Raw genomic sequence first — 17313 nt, 5'->3', positions numbered from 1 at the left:
AACACCATGGTTTTGGTCGCCAATATCGAATTTTTTCTGTACACATAGGCATTGGCTTTGTGTTCCATTAGTAAAAAAGGGGGACAACTATGGATGTCTTTTAAATACCTTTTTTTTTTTGGCAAGATAAGATTCATTCATTACTAAGACAACAAGTGCACACATACTGAAAGTGCAACTCGTGAGGAGCGTGGCCCGTTGCCCTTCAAAGAGGTCTACCCAAGCTTGGGTTTTGTAAGTATATCACCAGTAGAAGGCGATAATATCATTTGGTTTAAGAAGGAAAAAAAGAAAAAAAGAAAAACATCATGGGTTGAACTTGTAGTCACCAATCTGAAGATGAGATAGCAATTGAACAGTTGGATTCATCACGCACGAGTGGAGCTGGAACTAGAAGAAATTTAGTCCAATCTTGAATTAAAAGTACTTACAAACAAGGAAAGTAAGAAATGAGCAACTCAAAGGGAGGAGTAAGAGACAGAAAATCTGCCCCTCCTCCTCTCAAACGAAAAGCAGACCTGAAACTTTGTGGAGAGAGAACAGAGAGAGAGAGAGAGAGAAGGGAGACTTATGAAGTCTTATTAATGGCAGATGGGGGATGACGAAGAGTAGGAATCACCAACAAATCTTCTTTCCTTTTAACTGTTGCTGCTGATGGATCGTACTTAACACAATAGGGGGGGTGAATTGTGTCCCCAAATTCCGATAGGAATCTCTTTTTAAAATTTAAAAGGAAATCAATGTCAATTAACAATTAGCACACAAATTTGGACTCTAATGATTATCTTAATCAATATTCATTTCAATGCAAGATGTGATACAATATGGTGAATGATCAATTATCAAATAATCAAGGAATTGCAAAAACAGATTTTTTTAAACAACACACTGTGCACAGATTTTACAACTCAAATTTCACCTAGCAAATCAAGTCAGAATTCAATGAAATTTGGTATGCAGTATCACAACACCCTAATGAATACTATATCAAAAATTCAGATTAAAATTCAAAGTTTAGCTATGTGAACAGTGCACGGACAGACTAGTGGTTCAGAAAATTCTGCAATCAAAACACTTAATCAATCAACAAGCAAGCAATGCAATCAAGAAAGTCCACACAGCAATTTATAGTAGTTCGGAGACTCTTCTCCTACATCTACTACCTAGGTTCACCAACCTAGGATTTTTCAACCTCCACTAAGGATGTGGTTTTCTCAAGAGCTCCACAAAACTCACAAGGGTTTTTAGGTCACCCTTAAAACTGAAGATTTCAAGATAATCTTCAAACTTTACAACCAAGGGTTTCAAGCACTCCCTTAAACTCAATCTCAACAAGGTTTTTGCCCAATGAAGGGACTTTTACAAGTGTTCGGTATAAATGGTTCACTCAAGGTTTGCACTAAGCAAATGGGGTTGAGGAACACTCAAGAATCACAATATCACCTCACGGGTTGGACAGAAAATGAAGAATAATGAGGATTTTTGAATCTGAAAATAAGAAGCCAAATGAGAAGCACTCCCTCTTTGCAAAAGCAAAATAGTGAGGAAGCCTTTAGAGTGGCTTGGGTAGAAGCTTGGATTCAATGGCACAAACTAGCTTGAAAGTTTTGAGAGCAAGAATTTCTTCAATGTAATTTTGGCTTCTCCAAGTTGGAATGAGGAAGAACCCCTCTTTATAATTTATCAAGCTCTTGTGATTTCCACCATTGGATCTTTTTCCATCTTCAAATCTCGACCTTCAATTACATGTGCAAATCTCGGCCATTGAATGAATAGATCATTAAATCTCAACCTTGCAATACATAGCCGTTGCACTTGCATCTTTTTCCAAGTCTAGCTTTGCAAGATTTGAGTTGTCATGTGCACTTGCAGCCATCTTTGACCATTTGATCAATCTTGCATCAAATCTTGGCCTTGGTATCTTCAACAATTTTGTCATCTTTGATCATTTGATCAAATTTACACCAAATCTTGGCCTTGGTATCTCCAACGATTTCCTACAAAATGTGTAGCAACTTGCAGCCATCTTTGACTCCAAAAATCAAGTAAGATCTTCTTTTAAGTCAAAAATTTCAAGCAAGAATATGGTCTTATGCACAACCATTGGATTCACCTTTTAAATGGTCATCTTAACCCTTCAAGTCTTGTTGTAATCTGCTCCATTCATAATTCAAAACAATTCAATCTCGGCCATAGATTAGTGTACCGTTGGAGCTTGTAGTCTTCAAGAATATCTTCATAATCTAAGTCTTGTCTAGTTGCAAAATATACTTTCTCATCTCTTACAAATTTCAACCATTGCATTTGTCCTTTAGCTTCATCAATTTTCTTCTCACAAAAATCTTATCATTGACCTCAATAAAGGAAGCATGTGCAAGATCTTGTTTGATGAAGATAAGAGATCCTTCACATGACCAAACATGTCCCTCCAATCTTGACTTCAAACTCTGAATTTGGCAGCACCAATATATTCATATTATACAGCTCCAAGGCTAATTCCAAACATCAATCAAAATGCCTTAGTAGAAGGTTGATGAACATAGGTTTTTCTTGGTTTTCTAGAGATCCAAGCTCATACTTGAAAACCGGACTTCAATTCACCTGAGCATACTGAACTCTGAGTCATATGAGACCACAATGATGATTAACCTACAAGGAAATAGGAGGTAGAACTCCCCAATTGCATGTAAGCTCAAAGAGCTTCATATAGAGCGCATAGGTTAATTATATTAGAAAAACAACCCAGAAAATTCATATTACTGCATGATAAATCATTTTATATGTATTAGAATGTCCATGTAAAATTTCATAACAATCGGAAATCGTTTGGTCACTCAACCAAGCAATTTGATCACTAATAGTGAAACCGATAAATTCTAAGTGTAAATTCAAAGTCATTTTGCAAACTCAGTGTAAATGACCTTTTCTCTTGACCTTTACTAAATCAAATATGTTCATAGTGATGAAACTAAGATGCACACGAAATTTCATTTAAATCGGAGTTCATTTGGTTCACTACGTTCACAAAGAACACATATGCACAAAATTAGGTAAAACCTAGTTTTGGCGGAATTTAAGCATATGACCAAATATATATGTGATGCACTTAATTTCTCATGATTATAGTCCTAGAACATATATTAAACCTTCATGTGCATGTGGTTCAAGTTTCAAGTAATTTGGACCTAAGTAAGATAAATTATGATCATTAGAAGATTAATACCCTAACTTAGTCCATGTATATTTATTTTCAAAACTTAATTTCCAGCACTATCTCAAAAATATATAGATACCAAATTCACATAGAGATATGCATAAGCCTTCATTTGTATATGCACAATTAAGATATTAAACAATTAACCAAATAATCATTTAAGCATGTTTTCTAGCATTTTAGGATATGTTCAAGTCAAGCATGCTCACACACATTTTAGTATACAATCATACACAATCATCAAAAACACAATGTTGACTAGACACTAAGTCTTGGTCCAACAATCTCTTCATATTCCATTCGTATAAATATTCAAAAGTAAGAATCATCATAAACCAATATCTTTCTCAAGAAATCTTCAAGGATGGATACTCCTAACTCTCCACCTGTAAAAAGGTCTAGAACTGATGAAGGTTCTACTTCTAAAGAAGAAGAAGGTGGAGGTGATCCCAGATTCAACCTCTCCCCTATAAGGGAAGACGTATACGAGGACGATCCTCAAAAAACCATCGAATCTCTACAAGAAGCTTTGATGGAAACCAAAAGGAGACTTGAAAAAGCAACCGACAAAGTTCAAGACTACAAAAGGCAACTTATGGTTTCAAGGTATGCCATACAAGGTGTTCGATATATGTCATGGGGCAGACAAGCAAGTACTCATGACCCAGATAAATTGCACGAAGCAATCACTGAGATCACAGTACAACTTGGATCTGTTGCAGATGGAATAGACAGTGTTCTTTATACCCTAGAATAAAATCTTTGTCCAACAGCTGCAAAGTCCTCTTCCATGTTGAGATCTTCTGGCATCAATCCGTCTGAAAGTTTCCAGTCAAAATAATACAAAAACTGTTAAAGTGGAAGCTCGACATTGGCGAGGCCGAAAGTCATTCCAGGACATATCCTTCTTCCAGCACCAAATGGGATATACTCGAAGTTGGTTCCCTTGTAGTCAATGGGATTTTCTGGGAACCTCTCTGGGTAGAACATTTCAGGTTCATGAGGCCAGTACTTGGAATCTCTTCCAATCGCCCATGCATTCACAATTACTCTGGTTTTAGCAGGAATTACATATCCGTTGATCTTGCCCTTTTCTGAATTTTCTCGTGGGACTAATAAAGGAGCGGGAGGATGTAATCTTAGTGTTTCTTTAATAACCAGCTTCAAATATTTTAGTTCAGGAATTCCTGTTTCATCCACGCGTTCTCTAGCGTCAAAAACTTGTCTCACCTCAGCTTGTGCCTTCTCCATCACCCTTGGGTTTTTTATCATTTCTGCCATAGCCCAATCTACTGTTGTGGCTGATGTATCAGTTCCACCAGCATACATATCCTAAAAAAATAACAGATTTTGTCTAACAAAAATCGTCACATGATAATATGATATTGAGAGAGCAAGTATCAAATATTAAGTTTTATGTTATTGTTCATATGATTGGTCTTAGTATTATTCACTGTAATGGAAATTTACTTACACCGATTACCGCTTTGATATCATCCATAGATAACGGAAACTCATGGTCACCCTGCTCTTGATACTTCAAAAGAACATCAACCAGATCTTCATTTTCTTCACATCTTCTAGTACTACGCTTTTGGTGTTCATCGAGAATGCTTCCAACAATCCTATCAAGTTGTTTATGTAGCTTCTCCATTTTAGAACTCACCCCGCTCAATAAGTGAAGAAATTTCATTGACGGAAACAAATCTCCATTTTGGACATCTCTTGTTCCCGTATTGATTGGTATGATTGGACTCGTTTCACGCTCAAAAGCTCCTGAGCACAAATTCTTCGCAATTGCCTCCAATACCCACCATATGGTGAAAAAGAAATGTTTTTGTAACCATAGGTCATGACTCTTAAACTATGTATTTGGGGCCTTGAAGCAAATACAACATCATGAGTTTTCATTACCTCTTTGGCATATTCCGCAGAAGAAACAACAAGGATGTTAACTTCTCCGAGTTGTAGGCGCATCAAGGGTCCATATTTTTTCGCCAAGTCCCGAAGAGTGTGATGGGGTGGAGCAGAGCTAACCAACTGATGCAAGTTCCCTATGATAGGTAACTTCCACAGCCCAGGAGCCATATTTGATTCATTTGGCTCAAATATCTTCCACACTTTCATAACCATAAACGTAAAGAAAATGAAGCCGAGGAGGATCGAAAAGCTTGGGAATTGAAAGACGTCCATGAGGAAATTGTACCGATGAATTTCGCCAAGGATATTGAAGATAGATTATCTGCAACTCTTCATCCGTTTACTTCACATGATAGAAACAAAACCTAATAAACTACGTCAGTTTTGTCTTCTACTCCATAGTATATTGGAATTCTTGACACCATAGTGACATTTTGATACTTTTGTTGTTATGTTGTCAAGGCTATTAATCGACAGCATCTTCAAGGCGCCATGCCTGCATAAACAAAAACTAACTAGTTTTAGTGTTGCCATCTTCTTTATGGTATCTTGGAATCACTGACAAAATGCATCATCACATAAATTTGGCACTTTTGTTGTTATCTTGTCAAGGCTATTCGTTGACAGCTTCTTCAGGGCACCAAGAACTGCCTTGTTCTGTTTGTTCTAAAAGAAAAACACATTCTTGAAGAGCCCTTGCGGTCATGCGCATCATTGAATGCACTAGACTTTGTAAGCAGCAGTCATTGAAGCATTTTATCGAACAGTAGGCCTGCGACTAGAAGCAGCAATCACTGAAGCGTTTTATCGAACAGCCTGCCTGCGAATCAAATTCAACCTGACCCACCCACAATATAATCGACAGAAACTCCATACTTGTCATAAATAGACAACACTATTCCAAAGTATTCTAAACACTAACTGCCTACCTAAGATAACCTTGACAGAACAAGAACAAGAAAGGAACATGAACCACCAACAACAATGACAAAATAGACCAATAATCAATGAGAGTTCACACTTAGTAATTAGATCACAAAGAAGACAAGATCATACACAATAAGATTTTTAGTCCAAGAACAATGTCTTGAGATCATTTGCAACTATAGCTAGTTGTTGGTCACAGTAGCATTTGCGGTGCACATCCAATTAATTGTACATTTACTTTCAAATAAATTGACAGAGTCGTTATAGATTCCCATTTAAAGAAAACTATAGAAATTATAGGCAAATATATTAATCTCTTTTATTAATTGACGTTGTTATAATTTATATTGCTTGACCCAACAATTCAAGCAACTGGCAAGAAGATTGTTTCCCACAATCTCTCACGTTTGCTGATGTGCATAATTTATACGACACTTGTGTGCTTATTTCTATGTAAGTTCTAGGTGATTAATGATTGAATTGAGTTGATGCTATTTGGTTTTCTTGTATTTTCATGGCAGGTGTGTTTGGCAAACGATTTTTGTTAACATTTATGCTAGTCTTTAGCATAAATGCTTCATTGCTACCAAACGACAATTTTTGGATAACAATTCCGAAACACTTTTGTCAGCATTTTATGCTACTTTCAAAATACTATCAATTTGAACAATTTTTATAGCATTGACATTTATATTCATTTTATGTCCTTAATATTTAATTGTCATTCCCATTCTACCCATCACCCCATTAATTAATAAATTATCTTTATTTATAAATTCATTAATAATCTTTATTTTATAAATTAATTAATAATATTTATTATATAAATTAATTAATTATCTTTATTTATATGCAAATGTTGCAACTAAAATACATAATATCCCTGCATGTAATTTGTCACAAATGTTACACATCATAAATGTTACTAGCAAAAATTGAACAAAACACTACAAACCATTCATACAATATATCTAGTACTAAAATTGTCCAACATTTCTGCGATCATCTTTTTTGCTATCATATTTGCTACTCTCAATAGTTTTACCAAACGAGGCCTGTAGGAGAGTTGGTGCATTCACATAGAGGAAGAAGGAGCTAAATCAGCATAAAAGGACCCTAGAAGGCCTACTCCAGCGCCCAGAAGCGCTCAAGCGGGCGCAAAAGGAGCCTCGAACGCCAAGAGGGATATTTTGGGCGCACTCGAGCACTTCTTTCAAGCAAAAATTGATCAATATCCACATTCTTGGCCGCTCGAGCGCCCTGGTCCACAAAACATAGAAGTGCAATTTTTGTTTTTTTAGGAATCCTAGTTCTTTAACCCTAAAATATAAATAAGGGGACCACAAAATTAGTTGAGACATAATATTTTCCTGAGTTTTTGGTCAGCAAACCTCTTTCTCTTGAAGCTTTTACAAGAGTTCAAGGATTCAAGGCTTTCTTCACAACCTCAATTCCATCAATCTCAAGGAGGTTTCTTTATCTTCTTTCTATATATTCTCTTTTTGTTTTTTTTTTTTTTGATTCTTGGATTATGGGTTGTAACTAAACCTTATTGCTAGGGTGTGATGTAGCGTAGAATGAAAATTGTAAGCTATTTAATTTGATGAGTGTATCATTATAGTTCAATAATTCTTATCTTTAATTTCTATGCTTAAACGTTTACTGTTTATTTGATTGCCTGATCACCAATAGAATATGCAATTGACTCATCTAGTTAAGACTAAAGAATGAACATAATTCACGTGTCTTAGTGGAACTGAAATTAAGGAAATCAATTGTCCAATGCTAAGAACATGGTTTCTGTTGTACTGAGCTTGGTTTTTCAAGTGTTTTCAACGTGAACAACTACCTCAATAATGGAATCTGTTGTATTGCGCTTGATTTTTTATACATCTATGATAGGGTACTCATCCGCCTGGCAGTAGTAGTTTCATTGATAACATGTGCACTAATATTTTTCGCAAGTGTTTACTGGACCACCCTTAAAGCCTTCTTGTCAAGCTTGTCCCAATCTGTTCAACTCATACCAGTTGGAACAACACCCTCTAGGAGCAACTACAAATCCCTAGTTTTCACGTAATCCATGATTTGCATTCTTCAATAATGGAATCAGTTCCATCAAATATATAGACACCCTTCACACTATCTCTACACATTACTCCCACTCAAACAAAGATCACAACAGCTCAAGAATGTTAAACAAAACAACTCTAAGCTTTGATACCAGTTGTTGGGAGTTTTAACCCTCTCCCAGATTAAATTCAACAGGAATAATAGAGACTAGGACTAACCTCAGTGCCATATAATCTTAGAAACCTAAATCATAATCACACAATCAAGCAAGAACAACGATAAAAGAGACACAGAGATTTATAGTGGTGCCTTGCTACTTGCTAGGTCATTAATCACTTATTTGATACTTGATGTTCATGAACTGGTGTCACTGAAATGTGTTGGAACCATTGAGGGTTAATGACTCAATTACCCAAAGAGACATGTGTGTGTGGTGTGTTTGCAAAAGTCCTACATTGGAAAGTTAACATGTGCTAGTATATAAGTTGGAGTGTTGGGACGTCATGTTTGTGCCCAAGATAACCCAAGCTTTTTTGGTGTAGAGACTCTCTACACTATGGCTCATTGAGTTGAACCACCACATGCGTGCCGCCATCCAGTCATGGGTCTATGATAATAAAAATATTATTATTATATTTTTATCAAAATTTGACTAGAGTCTTAACTCGAGAAGAATTGATTATGTGATTAAGATGTAAGCTCTTATCTTATAGAGAGATTGAGTTTCATCTCATATTGATTTCTAAGATATAATCTCTTAGTAGGAGATAGAGGTATATATCATGTCAAACTTGCAGTTAGAAAGGAGATCTAATTCTTCTCAAAATATGATTCTATATAACCCACATGATGTACGACTTCTTCAGATAACATACAAATGTTAGAAGCTTTCTCTCTCAAAATTTTTTTTTCGTACAGAGCATAGACGGTTTCTCTAAAAAATTCTTTTCATCCCTTTTTTGTTCTTGAGTATTGTCAATTTCAAAAGTGTTAGACTGAGGTATGAATCCACGTAGTGCTACGTCAGATTAGGTTGAAAGGAATTTTTTATCTTGGGTGGTGAAGCTCGAAAACCTACTAAGCACCACCATAGGCAAGAGTTATAGCCTTAAGGAGATTCAGGTTCCCCATATCTCACCTTACGCAATCAGATTACATGATCTGTTTCTGTTTTATGTTATTTAATATTTCAATCTGTAATGGATCTATATTATGTTCAATAAAACTACTTCTTTGCACATTCTATGATTTATCTCATGCAACTACTACTTTATTACTGCATACGACAACAATCTTAAGGCAATAGTGATTTCTATCTTTTGTTGTTGTAACAGATGGCTACCAACAACGATTTCCCTAAGACTCTAATTTCTGTTCATGACACTTCTACTACTATAGGAGCTGCTGGTACAATTGCTTTAGGCCAATCAACCTGGACCACTTCTAGTGGTTTGGGTTCAAGCCATACAACTACTAGACTCGAGAATGTCCTACAGGTTAGACTAGGCCATATGGCCTTTGGTTTTGGTGTTGGATCTCAAATGACCCAACAGACTGTGGTGGTGCCACACCCAGTGACTCCAATAGAAAAACTAGAAAGTTCACTGGAGTTAGATTCAAATAGTGGCAAAAGAAGATGTTCTTCTATCTGAATAAATCTGGTGAAGTACCTATCGAAGACATGTCCAATCCTTGGATCAAGGGAGAAAGGTGTCACCACTCTTGGTGCACTACAAGCCTGGAAGTATGGAAACATGCCGTGCAAAAACTATATCCTTAACTATTTGGTTAATTCTTTATACAATGTTTATTGTAATGTCGAAACCTCCAAACAATTATGGGATAAGTTGATAAAGAAATAAAAAATAGAGGATGCAAGCTAAAAGAAATTTGTTGTTGCCAAATTTCTGCAATACAAAATGACTAATGCTAAATTTGTTATGAGTGAGATACAAAATCTGCAAGTCATTTTGCATGATATCTTTGCAAAAGGAATGTCACTTAGTGAATCATTTCAGGTGGCAGCTGTGATTGAGAAGCTATTTCACGGCTGGTCAGACTTCAAGAACTATTTGAAGCACAAAAGAAATAAGAAGTGCTTGAAACATTTAATTCTTAACCTTCATATTGACGAAGACAATAGGAAGAATTCAACTCCTGTTAAAGAACCTAGAACCAATGTGATAGAGTCTTCCAAATCCAAGGCTGATAGAAAAAGGAAGAAGTCCTTCAAAAGTAAAGGAAAATAGGAGTAGTCCAGAATTTTAGGGTAATTGTTATATGTGCAACAACCTTGCCATAGAGCTAAGGATTGCAAGAAATGCCCTAAATTGGCCAAGGACAAAGAAGCGGATAAATGAGCCTACGTGATGGAGCATGAAGATCAGAAGATGCTGATTGCAATGGTCTCAAAGGTGTCCTTAGTGTCAAACATAGGAGATTGGTGGATAAACATAGGAGCTACAAACCATATTTGTGCTCACAATGATCTATTCTCATCTAATGAGAAGGCTAGCGCATAAGAAAAGCTTTACATGGCTAATTATGCTTCAACAACTGCCCAGGATATAGGAAAGATGATTCTGAAATTCACTTTTGACAATGAGCTCACCCTGATGGACGTGCTGCATGTCCCAGCTGTTTACAATAGCTTGATATCTGGTCCTTACTTAGCAAGAAGGGATTCAACATGGTTTTTGAGTCTAATAAGTTTGTATTTTCTAAAGAGAGAATGTATGCTAGGAAATTGGACTTGAGTGATGGTCCTTTTAAGGCCAATGTTTCGATTATTGATAATAACTCAAAATTCTTGTACCCAAAGACTATTAATAAAGAGAAGTCTTCAGTTTAAATTGTTTTCTCTCTTGTTCTATGACATGGTAGATTAGGACATGTATACTATTGAGCAATGAAATCCTTTGTGTAGGTGGGAACTGACTAAGATATACATGCTCATAGTTAGCTGAACTTAATATTGAAATCCTTTGTGTAGGGAATGGTGGAGTATTGTAGAGAGAAGAACAACTGTGTCTACCTGGCTATTGAGAATTAAGAAAATCATGCTAAACGACCTCAAATGTAGACGAATTACCCCCGAGTAGATTTGTCTATTTTTTTCTTTGAAGAGGGGTGTACTGACGAACAACTGTGTATACCTGGTTCCTGAGAATGAGGAAAATCGTGCTGAGCGACCTTGAATGTAGACGGATTACAATGAGCTGATTTGTCTACTTTCTTCTTTGAGGAGGGGCATCCACGAATATTTGTCTTAACAACTGGTTCAAGAAGTGCAGTTATTGATGGATTAATTATCTCCCTCAACTTCCTTAGTAGACTGACTTTACCAGGCCTTGATTGATGCTTAAACTGTTCTGTGAACATTTGTAGCTCGATACTACAATCGATATCATCATTAACAGGGGAAACACCTGGCAATAAGTCAAGTTTTTTTCCAAAACTTATCAATGCAAGCAAGCGGTATAGGACGATCTTCATTCGTGTATATTGCAAACTCATGCGCATATAGGTGAATTGACCTTGGATGAGCTAATGAATAGATGACACTGCTGACTCCAAGTCTAATTGTGATGTGCCCAAGTATCGTTTCAACTTAGAATGCTGACTCTCGGCTCTGTTAGTGGTCAGGTTTTCGAAATGCATATAGGTGTCTGTTCAGGCGGATATGAACATCTCCTTATATCGTGTCAACCATACATCTTTAATATAATTCATGACTTTGGAGTAGTTTTGAAAAATTATCTCAAGAGCAGATAAATTGTACACATATGGAGTAGAATGAATCCCAAGATTCCTTGTCTTGAAATGATTTTTTACAGTGGGCTATAACAGCTCTGTCGATGTGTCATCTACAAAGCAGTTTCATTGCCTTGGGAAATACTTGGGCACACGACCTCATCAATGCCAAATCTCTATCAGTGACAATAACTCTTGGAAAAGTGGACTCATCCATTGTTAAGCGCAAACAATTCTGTTCCTAAGTATAATTGTCCTCCTTTTTTGATTGCAAGAAAACAAATCCTAAGCAAAATGTCATCTTCGTTGAAGTCACACCACAATCTCAAATAGAGGCATCCTGAACCTGTTAGTTTTATATGTAGCATCCATCAGTAACACATGCGAGAATACACACAATAGTTCTAACGAGCCTGGATGTGTAAAGAAAAATTCTTCAAGCTCATTAGTCTGAGCATTGCTTCGATTAAAGAAAACGTCCTCGTACTGGTGTAGGAATGACATGAATTGTTGCATTTGGGATTTACCAGCTTTCTCTGCAATTCAAAACTTCTGACTTGCATTGTATATAGTTTTAATGGTGGACATGTTGTTCCGATCTCTGTTCTTTAAAGTGTATAAGATGTTTCATGGCTTCACCAAATTCTTTGACATATCTACCAATATGTCATTTTCAGCTGTAGAAAGCTTACCGACATATGAATGACCCTCCATATATAATACCGTGGAATGATTATGCATTCCACATACTACTCTTACCATCCAATCATCATTTGTCTTCAATTTCATCCTCATCACTCTGAATGGACATTCTCATTTTTTTGTGCCAGTTCCCTTGTGGAGGTTTTCTTACTATTGTAGGAGCCATCACGATCACATTGTAACAATAATTTGTCTCCTCCCGAATCCACCAATCTTTGACCTTTTAGTAACAATAACAAAACTCAAATTACGTTTAGTATTTTACACTCATTCAATTAACGATTGACACGAATTGAATACCTGAGAATGTATTAATTTTGTTTGAAATTAACAAAATATAGTATGTATTAATTTAGTTATTTAGCATACCATATCGGTGGAGAATTCATTTGTAACATCCACTTCAATATCTTCTTCACTTTCATCTACAAGATCATGTTCTTCTTCGTGTTTTATTTCATTTATATCTATATCATCCTGCCAATAATACAAATTCACTTTAATATGTGCAATTAATCAAAATAATCATTGAAAAAATAAAAATTGATATATTTACCTTATCACTAGAACCACTTGACAATCTTAGCTCGTCACCCCATAATTTCAGATGATCTATTTTTTCTCAACCTCGAATAGGAGAATGGAGATTATAAGCAAAAAAAAAAAAAGGGTTGGTATAGGCAGAATTGAAGATATAAATGCATATAGTTATACTGAGTGAGAGGAGAGGTGATTATAAGCAAAAAAAAGTCATGATTGGGGTATCCAATATTGAAGATAGAAATAGGTATAATTATACTGAATGAGGTTGAGTGTCATAGTCAAACTTTACGTAATACATACACAGACTAACACGTCCAACACCATGTGCATACCATTACTTTGTGGACGTAGGGTGTGGCTAGCGTGAAGAGAGGAAAAAGGTTATGGCATTTGTAGGCGAATGAATGGTTGGGGTGAGGGAGAAAGAGAGAAGTGGTATTGACACGTGGAAAGATAACGTGTGGGGCCCTATTCAAGTTGGAGTGATTTTATTGGAAGAATAATAGGGAGGGGAGTTTACAAAAGAGAGAAAAAAGGTCATGGCATTTGCAGGAGAATGATGTTGGAAACGTGCAACGCAGCGGAAGCATATAAGGACCTCATAGACATAAATGATAGCTAGACAAGTATCAAAATTTTCTTATCAAATACTAATCACCATAGCACAAACCATAGATCAATTTATTGCAAGAAGATTATATACCTTGAGATCTCTCTGATTTGATCTCTAATAATCAGGAATGAAGAATGGAGTCAGCGAGTTTGATACTAAGCTCAAACCTACGGATCTTCCACCGTATGCACCAATTCCCAAACTTGGATTGACAGGGTGGTCTCTTTTCTCCAAGAACCTGAAGAACACAAACCAAAAACTAGTGGAAACGATTAGAGAGTAGAGAGGCCAACTGGTGTCTCAAAACTTGTGTTAACGAAACACACACTATGTGTGTATTTATAGGGTTTGGCCACACCTAGGGTTTTCTCCTTAGGTGGGCCGGCCCCTAAGCCTCTCCCTCTTCTAATTCCGATCCGTTTTGGTTTTACTGTGTCTTCTAGTATTGGGCTTCTAGGCTATAGTGGGGACCAACTAGGAAAAATAAAACATGGGCTTCCTATGAATTTAATTATCAGCCCAAACCCATGGACATAATTATAAGTCATAAATTATAATATATTCCACTAAAATATTATAATTGCACTCCCCGTTTTATCTCAAATTAAATCTGAGCCTTTCGTTATACTTGTTCATAAATTCCTCACGTTAAGTTACAAATACCCGTCAATTAAATATGCCACTGACATATAATATTTAATTGACATCATTAAATATTTCCTTGATCTCACCGCTTAACTTATTTGAATGTGTCGGAATAATTAAAATCCACCTGCAGGGTTTTGACACAATCTCAAATCCTATAAGCATTCTCAAGAGGGTATCATCAATCCATAATTAGACGTAAATTTTATTAACAGATTATTTTCCATCGTACAATTAATGCGGTGACCCAACTCACTTGGTGTTTGTTGGCCTGTACAAAAAGACCTCACCCTTTAGTAAATCAAAGTCTCGTACATTAAATGCACATGTACTAATAATCTTTAATAAATTAAGAATATGAACAATTCTATAACGTTTGTGTGAGTGTACAATTTTCCATATACCATACATAATAAAAGACACCAATGCCAGTATGTCTTTTCTCATTTCAAATGCTAAATATATTTTATTCAAATAAATAAATCGAGTTTGAATATTACGTAAAATAATGGCCTTTAGCATACTATTCCTATCAATCTCCCACTTCTGCTCAAGGCCATGACGACGTCACCTATCCGTACGATCTCTCGTATCAAGTGATACTTGCGTTCAATATGTTTTCCTTTTGAATGAGCCCTTGGTTCTTTTGAATTTGCAACTGCTCCGCTATTATCACAGTAAAGTGTAATAGGCGACAGAGCTGTAGGCACCACATTCAAGTCTATAAGAAAGTTCCGGAGCCACACTGATTCTTTAGCTGCCTCAGCGGCTGCTACATATTAAGCTTCCACAGTGGAGTCAGCAATACAAGATTGCTTGACACTTCTCCAACTAATGGCTCCACCTCCCAATGTGAAAACATACCCTGAAGTTGATTTCCTGGAATCTTTGTCTGACTGAAAATCTGAATCTGTATACCCAGTGGGTATAAGCTCATCAGACTTGTAAACTAGCACATAATCTCTCATTCTCCTTAGGTACTTGAGTATGTGCTTCACAGCAATCCAGTGTTCCATACCTGGATTAGACTGATATCTGCTAACTAGACCAACCATATAACATATGTCCGGTCTAGTACACATCATGGCATACATGAGGCTTCCCACTGCCGAAGCATATGGTACTTGACTCATTTTCTTTATCTCATCAACATCCTTAGGACACTGATCTCGAGATAAAGTGACTCCATATCTGTAAGGAAGAAATCCTTTTTTGGAATCTTCCATGCCGAAACTTGCCAGGATGGTGTCAATGTAGACTCCCTGAGATAAGCCCAACATTTTTTGTTTCCGATTTCTTAGTAATTTGATCCCAAGAATGTGGCCGACTTCTCCCAAATCTTTCATTTCGAATTGACTACTCAACCAGACTTTAACTGTAGATAATATAGCTATATCATTTTCGATGAGTAATATATCATCTACATAAAGTACTAAGAATACCACCACACTTCCATTGCTCCTCCGATAGACACAAGGTTCATCAGGACATTGCTCAAATCCATAGGATTTTATGGCCTGGTTGAATATTATATTCCAAGACCTAGATGCCTGTTGAGTCCATAAATGGATCACTTAAGCTTGCACAACAGGTGCTCTTGGTTTCTAGCTACAAATCTATCTGGTTACACCATATAGATGCTTTCGTCAAGACTTCCATTTAGGAAAGCTGTCTTGACATCCATTTGCCATATTTCATAATCATAATATATTGCAATGGATAAAAGTATCTGGATAGATTTAAGCATTGCTACCGACGAAAAGATTTCCTCATAATCGATCCATTCTTTTTGAGTGTACCCTTTCGCAACAAGCCTAGCTTTGAAGGTTTCAACCTTCCCATCCACCCCTTCTTTCTCTTGTAGATCCACTTGCAACCAATAGGTTTTACACCATTTGGTGGTTCTACAAGTTCCCAGACTTGATTTGAGTACATGAACTCCATCTCAGATTTCATAGCTTCCTTCCAAGATATTGCATCTTTATCTTGGAGAGCTTCTTTGTAGTTACTGGGATCAGTATCTTATTCAGTTGGGATCATTTCATACACTTCACCCAATAGAGCATACCGACTAGGTAATCTAGTTACCCTCCCACTACGACGAGGCTCTATTTGTTCGTTTGGAGTATTTTGGTGTGATGATTCTGTTCGATTTGTTTCAGGATCTTCACGCTAATCTGGTTGATTCCCCAGCATGTCCTGATCATCCCTCTGAACAGAATCAATTTGGGATTCCACAATCCTCCCACTGTTATGTGGTACTGGATCGTTATCCTCAACTGGTGTTTCTTGAGTTGTTTGGTTTCCTTGTGTTTCCCTTCTTAATTCTTCAAGAACAATCTTACTTTTGGTTTTGTGATTCATCATATAGTCTTCTTCTAAGAATTGGGCATTGGTGCTGACAATGACCTTCTGATCCTTAGGACTATAAAACAAACCACCTTTGGTACCTGGCGGGTATCCAACAAAAAAACATACTTCTGTTCTTGATTCCAACTTCCCAGTGTTCCCTACCAGTACATGGGTCGGACTACCCCATATCTGTATATGGGCCAAGCTGGGCTTTCGCCCTATCCATAATTCAGTAGGAGTAGTTGGTACTAACTTAGAAGGAACTAAGTTCAGAATGTAGGCAGCTGTTTCCAGGGCATAGCCCAAGAAGAAATTAGGCAACTCAGAAAAACTCATCATCGATCTTACCATTTCCATAAAAGTCTTATTCCTCCTTTCTGCCACACCATTTTGTTGTGGTGTGCCTGGCGCAGTCAACTGGGATGAAATCCCCTCTGCGTTTAAGTATTCCATAAGCTCTCCCCAGAGGTATTCGCCACCACGATCAGATCGTAGTGTTTTGATACTCTTTCTTAAACGCTTCTCCGTAACTGCCTTATAGCTTTTGAACATCTCAAAAGTTTCAGACTTA

General features: G+C 36.7%; 1 pseudogene; it reads right to left on the bottom strand.

The window, feature by feature from the left end:
• Nucleotides 1-306: 306 nt before the first annotated feature.
• LOC120007319 lies at nt 307-6410 on the bottom strand (annotated as a pseudogene).
• Between the last annotated feature and the right edge of the window lie 10903 nt (nt 6411-17313).

This window comes from Tripterygium wilfordii, chromosome 10 (assembly GCF_013401445.1).
Source record: "Tripterygium wilfordii isolate XIE 37 chromosome 10, ASM1340144v1, whole genome shotgun sequence".
In the NCBI taxonomy this organism is placed as follows: domain Eukaryota; kingdom Viridiplantae; phylum Streptophyta; class Magnoliopsida; order Celastrales; family Celastraceae; genus Tripterygium; species Tripterygium wilfordii.
This window is presented reverse-complemented; position numbering and strand designations above follow the sequence as displayed.